The sequence below is a fragment of the Bombina bombina genome, chromosome 6 (genome assembly GCF_027579735.1).
Source record: "Bombina bombina isolate aBomBom1 chromosome 6, aBomBom1.pri, whole genome shotgun sequence".
Lineage (NCBI taxonomy): Eukaryota > Metazoa > Chordata > Amphibia > Anura > Bombinatoridae > Bombina > Bombina bombina.
The window spans coordinates 418,243,488-418,251,470 of NC_069504.1; the positions used below are offsets into that span (position 1 = coordinate 418,243,488).

The 7,983-nt window shown below is 36.8% G+C and overlaps 1 pseudogene; it reads right to left on the reverse strand.

The window, feature by feature from the left end:
* Positions 1-3,166: 3,166 nt before the first annotated feature.
* Positions 3,167-3,285, reverse strand: LOC128665235 (uncharacterized; annotated as a pseudogene).
* Positions 3,286-7,983: the final 4,698 nt, after the last annotated feature.

The following is a 7,983-nucleotide window of genomic DNA, read 5'->3' on the forward strand; positions in this document are numbered from 1 at the left end:
TATTAGTCACAAGGATGCCATATGTCCTCTTTCATGCTGTTGTTTCTGTTGAGGCTCCGGGAGCCTCTGCTAAAAAGGCCTAAGGATAAAGAAGTGTACTGGGTGTATAATCTATGTTTTTTTAGATTTCACGGTTGCAACTAATGATCTCTGTGTTTCTAAAATCAATGCCTTTCATGTAATCTAATTTTCAAAAGGATGCCATATGTCCTCTTTCATGCTGCTGGTTTTGTGGAGGGCCCTGGAGCCTCTGCTAAAAAGGCCTAAGGATAAAGAAGTGTACTGGGTGTATAATCTATGTTTTTTGAGATTTCACGGTTGCAACTAATGATCTCTGTGTTTCTAAAATCAATGCTTTTCCAGAAATCTAATTTTCTAAAGGATGCCATATGTCCTCTTTCCTGCTGCTGGTTTTGTTGAGGGTCCTGGAGCCTCTGCTAATAAGGCCTATGGATAAATAAGTGTACTGGGTGTCTAATCCAGTTTTTTTTAGATTTCCCGGTTGCAACAAATTATCTCTGGGTTTCTCAAATCAATGCCTTAAATGTAATCTATTGTTCAAAAGGATGCCATATGTCCTCTTTCCTTTTTTTTTTATTTTTTTTCTCTGTATTTTTGTTTATTTTAGAAAATGTAATGCACTTATAGGTTCACTAAGATTATGACTTTGCACACTGCCATTTTCCATGCAGCATTTTGACATGTTGTGTGATATGACTAGAAGAATGGAATGTTTTGAATCTGCTGAGCATAATAAAAAATTTTTTTTTTTATTTAACTTGAGTTAATAACTGAAGCATGACTTCAGGAGTCAGGTGTGGTCATAGGTTGTGGTTGTTAGCAGATTCTTTTTAATGCAAATTGCAATTGCCACAGCGTGCATAAAATGTGCGTCACTAGTCCAAATCTTACCTTCTTTTTCATTCAGGGGTGTCCGGTGCCATATTGGAAAGGAAAAAAACAGGTCTCCGTACCCGTTGATATAAGGGGTGACTAGTGCTTTTACCAGGCTCCTCTTGGATAGCCCCAGAAAGTGTGACTATGAATCCCAAAAAGAAAGTAAATTAAGGTTGAAAACTAACTCCAAAGTAACTTGTAAGACCTGGAGCTCATCAAACACACGTCCTACCGCAACAGTTATAGGCTCCGCCCTCACCAAATCTTACCTTTTTAATGCCAATTGATATTGCCACAGATGAAACAACAGTAAATAACATGTGCGTCACCACAGTCTCCGAAGCTGTTGTCGGATGTATACAAAAACACTGATAAAGTATTCCTTTCGGGGCGCAAAGAGATGGCTACCGGAACACTCCAGGAACTTCCCAAAAGTCGCTGTCTTGTGTTTCTGGTGATGTTGGAGACATCTGGGTAGTGTACAGGGAGGGCCAAAATCCTCTCCATCTCTGTGCACCACAGGACAGGATGTCCTTGTCATCCATAAGCACATGAAATTGCTTGCATTTTCCATGGTTCAAGAAGTTCAGCTTTTGTGGTGATAGTACAGAATTAAATAAACTTTGGTTTCCTACCATACTCAAGACAATCTTGTAGTTCAAGCTTCGGACTTGCTGTGGGAAACAGTGGCCTGTCCATACTAGGAAGATGATTTAGACAGAAGTAACGGGCTCTGATTGCAGGTGACACATGTTTATCGTCAATCATGAAAGGGGTTGCGTGCAGAATATGGCTGATGGCCCCTTATTCACATGTTTGTCCAGAGCCACAACATTTGCAAACAGCCAGAAGAAAGGTCGGTTCTCACCAGCCGTAAGTTGAGCTTCAATTACCAAATGCTGATATTCAAAAAATAGACAAACAGTGCCTTAAAAAACACATTTGCAAAATTGATTCACCAGAGCAAGGTCATTGCAAGTACTTCCCACGATAACAAAATTAAAATGCCACAACTCCGCAATCTGCCCCTTCACATTATTATTGTCACACTACATTGTACTCCTATGCCCACCTCCCTGCTCTTGTTTTTGTTGAGGGTCCTGGAGGCTCTGCTAAAAAGGCCTATGGATAAATAAGTGAACTGGGTGTCTAATCAATGTTTTTTTCTATTTCCCGGTTGCAAATAATGATCTGTGGGTTTCTAAAATCTAGAAATACCTGTTACACTATGCAAGCGTAACTCTAGGGGGCGCTAGAAGAAATATATAAAACAATCTGTAGGATAATACTGAAGTATAGTAAAAATAATAAAAACAAAAATAATATAAAATGATCAGATAATAATGTATAAAGACAAAATAATAATGACAATTACAGAAAAAATGAGACATGGACTCTCATCAAATGTGATGAGATCAATATAAACAGAAAATGCAGCTTAAAACAATATATAATAAATAAATAGTATTACGTCTCTAATAAGTTCTTATCTGTATATGATATTGATGCTCAGGCAGTCACAAGATTAGGAGGGCACTTCAGACTCTCTCTGTGCAAAGAAAATCACAAAGACAAGGGCGCCTCCTCGTGTGATATAGTTTAGACAAATGTAAAAATAGGTGAATACAGATTTTATACTCACAAGTAAAGCAGCACTCTGTTGTGCTTATAGAGGCAGACTGGGAGTTCACAGTGTCCCAGTTCACTGACCAAGGCAGTGCAACAAATCATTCCAGGGTAGATTTCAATCAAGCTCAAGCTCTCAGCAAAGAGTTAAAATACCATAGTTTAATGGTGCAGTAAAATACAATATAAAATGTCACAAATGTGACCGTAACAATGGATAAACAAGCAACTAGTTTCTCAGATCTCTGTCCGTTTCCTCAGGCTTCTATCCAAAGACTGAGAGCTCTGGCTTATAAATGCTAAATGACCACTCTAAGAGTGAAGCATAACCACACCTATTCAGGTGTGGAAGTGAACCTGCCTCATCAGGTGTGTGAGTGCACACCTGTTTCAATCAGACCATAGTTAGAATACAATGATTAAAACCATTTCCAAATTATTCACATTATACTAAAAAACAAACAAGTACTGTACAAATTGGTTAAGAAAGGATGTAAAAAACAACAACCATAGCCAAACATTATCTTACGGTGGATATCATGTCAGCATCATATGTTATAGGATATTATTATGGTATTCTAAAATAGTAACATTAAAAAATCCATATACACACACATATATATATATATATATATATATTTTAAGTCTAATGCACCTGGTATTCCCAGGCAGTCTCCCATCCAGGTACTGACCAGGCCTGGCCCTGCTTAGCTTCCAAGATCAAACGGGATCAGGTACTTTCAGTGAAGTGTGGTAATATCTTAATTTAAAGGATATGAAATGTATGTATTAAGCAATAGATAAGTGTACTTAGTGAATATCTATTAACCTACTCTAATGTGTAAAAACGTTGTAATACATTATGTTCAATATACAAAAATAAGATGGTATAGAAATACAGTAGTAACAATATTGTTTAATGTGTTGCAGATAATGTTGAGGTGTATATTGTGAGTGCAGACTTAACTAAAATGATACAATAAAAATGTTCAGTGAACAGTGTATATGTTTTCTAATGTGCAGCATATATATTCATAAATCCATAATAGTATGGGTGTATTACATGTATTAAACCGGTATATCCTATGTTGGTATAACAAACCCATATCTTGAAGTGGTATATATAGATATACATACACATACATGAACACACATATACGTATACACACGCACATATATACATATATATATATATATATATATATATATATATATATATATATATATACACACACACACACACATACACACATATATATATACATATACACATATATACACACCCACACATACACATCGCATGTGCCCTAAATGATTGTGTTATATACCAATCATGACTATAATGTGATCAACCTTATGTGATGTATGATACATACATGTGTGCTGTGATATATAAAAGTGAAGAAGAATAAATGTATAATTATAAAGTCAATATGTGTAGTATATAATATAAATTTGTACTGTGATATACAAAGAGGAGAAAAATAAATGTATGACTATAAAGTCAATATGTGTAATATATAATATAAATTTGTACTGTGATATACAAAGAGGAGAAAAATAGCTATAAAGTCAATATATACACCTCTGATAATACCTGTGTAATATTAAATAGCTATAGTGTTGCATGGAAAAAAATGATGACCTGATAATCCACAGCAAGATGTACAAAAATATTATATTCAAAAAGCAGACATATCTATGTTCTCATTCAATCCTGTGGGAAAGAGAGTACCAAATTTATAGATCCAGTAGGTTTCCCTTTGACATAACTTTTTGAACCTATTAGTTCCTTGCTTGTATTGTATTCTCTCTAGAGGGGTTATGCAAAATTGACATTTAGTACCACAATGATGTTGAACATGATGTCTTGATACACTATGTTTGAGTGAACCTTTCTCTATCGGCTAGATTTAGAGTTTTGTCAGTAAGGACCCGCGTAGCTAAGGCCGGCTTTTTTCTGGCCGCACCATAAAAATAACTCTGGTATTGAGAGTCCACATAAAGGCTGCGTTAGGCTCCAAAAAAGGAGCGTAGAGCATATTTAACGCAGCTTCAACTCTCGATACCAGAGTTGCTTACGCAAGCGGCCAGCCTCAAAAACGTGCTCGTGCACGATTCCCCCATAGGAAACAATGGGGCTGTTTGAGCTGAAAAAAAACCTAACACCTGCAAAAAAGCCACGTTCAGCTCCTAACACAGCCCCATTGTTTGCTATGGGGAAACACTTCCTACGTCTGCACCTAACACCCTAACATGTACCCCGAGTCTAAACACCCCTAACCTTACACTTATTAACCCCTATTCTGCCGCCCCCACTATCGCTGACCCCTGCATATTATTATTAACCCCTAATCTACCGCTCCGGACACCGTCGCTACTTACATTATCCCTATGTACCCCTAATCTGCTGCCCTAACATCGCCGACCCCTATATTATATTTATTAACCCCTAATCTGCCCCCCACAACGTCGCCTCCACCTGCCTACACTTATTAACCCCTAATCTGCCGAGCGGACCTGAGCGCTACTATAATAAAGTTATTAACCCCTAATCCGCCTCACTAACCCTATAATAAATAGTATTTACCCCTAATCTGCCCTCCCTAACATCGCTGACACCTAACTTAAATTATTAACCCCTAATCTGCCGACCGGAGCTCACCGCTATTCTAATAAATGTATTAACCCCTAAAGCTAAGTCTAACCCTAACACTAACACCCCCCTAAGTTAAATATAATTTACATCTAACGAAATTAATTAACTCTTATTAAATAAATTATTCCTATTTAAAGCTAAATACTTACCTGTAAAATAAATCCTAATATAGCTACAATATAAATTATAATTACATTGTAGCTATTTTAGGATTAATATTTATTTTACAGGCAACTTTGTAATTATTTTAACCAGGTACAATAGCTATTAAATAGTTAAGAACTATTTAATAGTTACCTAGTTAAAATAATTACAAAATTACCTGTCAAATAAATCCTAACCTAAGTTACAATTAAACCTAACACTATACTATCATTAAATTAATTAAATAAAATACCTACAATTACCTACAATTAAACCTAACACTACACTATCAATACATTAATTAAATACAATATCTACAAATAAAAACAATGAAATAAACTAACTAAAGTACAAAAAATAAAAAAAGAACTAAGTTACAAAAAATAAAAAAATATCTACAAACATAATAAAAATATTACAACAATTTTAAACTAATTACACCTACTCTAAGCCCCCTAATAAAACAAACAAAGCCCCCCAAAATAAAAAATGCCCTACCCTATCTAAATTACTAAAGTTCAAAGCTCTTTTACCTTACCAGCCCTGAACAGGGCCCTTTGCGGGGCATGCCCCAAGAAGTTCAGCTCTTTTGCCTGTAAAAAAAAACATACAATACCCCCCCCCAACATTGCAACCCACCACCCACATACCCCTAATCTAACCCAAACCCCCCTTAAATAAACCTAACACTAAGCCCCTGAAGATCTTCCTACCTTATCTTCACCATACCAGGTTCACTGATCGGTCCTGAAGAGCTCCTCCGATGTCCTGATCCAAGCCCAAGCGGGGGGCTGAAGATGTCCATGATCCGGTAGAAGTCTTCATCCAAGAGGGGCAGAAGAGGTCTTCCATCCGATTGAAGTCTTCATCCAGGTGGCATCTTCTATCGACATCCATCCTGGCCGACGACTGAACGACGAATGACGGTTCCTTTAAATGACGTCATCCAAGATGGCGTCCCTCGAATTCCAATTGGCTGATAGGATTCTATCAGCCAATCGGAATTAAGGTAGGAATATTCTGATTGGCTGATGGAATCAGCCAATCAGAATCAAGTTCAATCCGATTGGCTGATCCAATCAGCCAATCAGATTGAGTTTGCATTCTATTGGCTGTTCCGATCAGCCAATAGAATGCGAGCTAAATCTGATTGGCTGATTCCATCAGCCAATCAGAATATTCCTACCTTAATTCCGATTGGCTGATAGAATCCTATCAGCCAATAGGAATTCGAGGGACGCCATCTTGGATGACGTCATTTAAAGGAACCGTCATTCGTCGTTCAGTCGTCGGCCAGGATGGATGTTCTGCGTCGGAGGTCTTCAGGATGCTGCCGCTCCGTTTCAGATGGATGTCAATAGAAGATGCCGCCTGGATGAAGACTTCAATCGGATGGAAGACCTCTTCTGCCCCGCTTGGATGAAGACTTCTACCGGATCATGGACATCTTCAGCCCCCCGCTTGGGCTTGGATCAGGACATCGGAGGAGCTCTTCAGGACCAATCGGTGAACCTGGTATGGCGAAGACAAGGTAGGAAGATCTTCAGGGGCTTAGTGTTAGGTTTATTTAAGGGGGGTTTGGGTTAGATTAGGGGTATGTGGGTGGTGGGTTGTAATGTTGGGGGGGGGGTATTGTATGTTTTTTTTACAGGCAAAAGAGCTGAACTTCTTGCGGCATGCCCCGCAAAGGGCCCTGTTCAGGGCTGGTAAGGTAAAAGAGCTTTTAACTTTAGTAATTTAGAATAGGGTAGGGCATTTTTTATTTTGGGGGGGCTTTGTTGTTTTATTAGGGGGCTTAGAGTAGGTGTAATTAGTTTAAAATTGTTGTAATATTTTTCTTATGTTTGTAGATTTTTTTTATTTTTTGTAACTTAGTTCTTTTTTATTTTTTGTACTTTAGTTAGTTTATTTCATTGTAGTTATTTGTAGGTTTTGTATTTAATTAATGTATTGATAGTGTAGTGTTAGGTTTAATTGTAGGTAATTGTAGGTATTGTATTTAATTAATTTATTGATAGTGTAGTGTTAGGTTTAATTGTAGGTAATTGTAGGTATTTTATTTAATTAATTTAATGATAGTATAGTGTTAGGTTTAATTGTAACTTAGGTTAGGATTTATTTGACAGGTAATTTTGTAATTATTTTAACTAGGTAACTATTAAATAGTTCTTAACTATTTAATAGCTATTGTACCTGGTTAAAATAATTACAAAGTTGCCTGTAAAATAAATATTAATCCTAAAATAGCTACAATGTAATTATAATTTATATTGTAGCTATATTAGGATTTATTTTAAAGGTAAGTATTTAGCTTTAAATAGGAATAATTTATTTAATAAGAGTTAATTAATTTTGTTAGATGTAAATTATATTTAATTTAGGGGGGTGTTAGTGTTAGGGTTAGACTTAGCTTTAGGGGTTAATACATTTATTAGAATAGCGGTGAGCTCCGGTCGGCAGATTAGGGGTTAATAATTGAAGTTAGGTGTCGGCGATGTTAGGGAGGGCAGATTAGGGGTTAATACTATTTATTATAGGGTTAGTGAGGCGGATTAGGGGTTAATAACTTTATTATAATAGCTGTGCGGTCCGGTCGGCAGATTAGGGGTTAATAAGTGTAGGCAGGTGGAGGCGACGTTGTGGGGGCAGATTAGGGG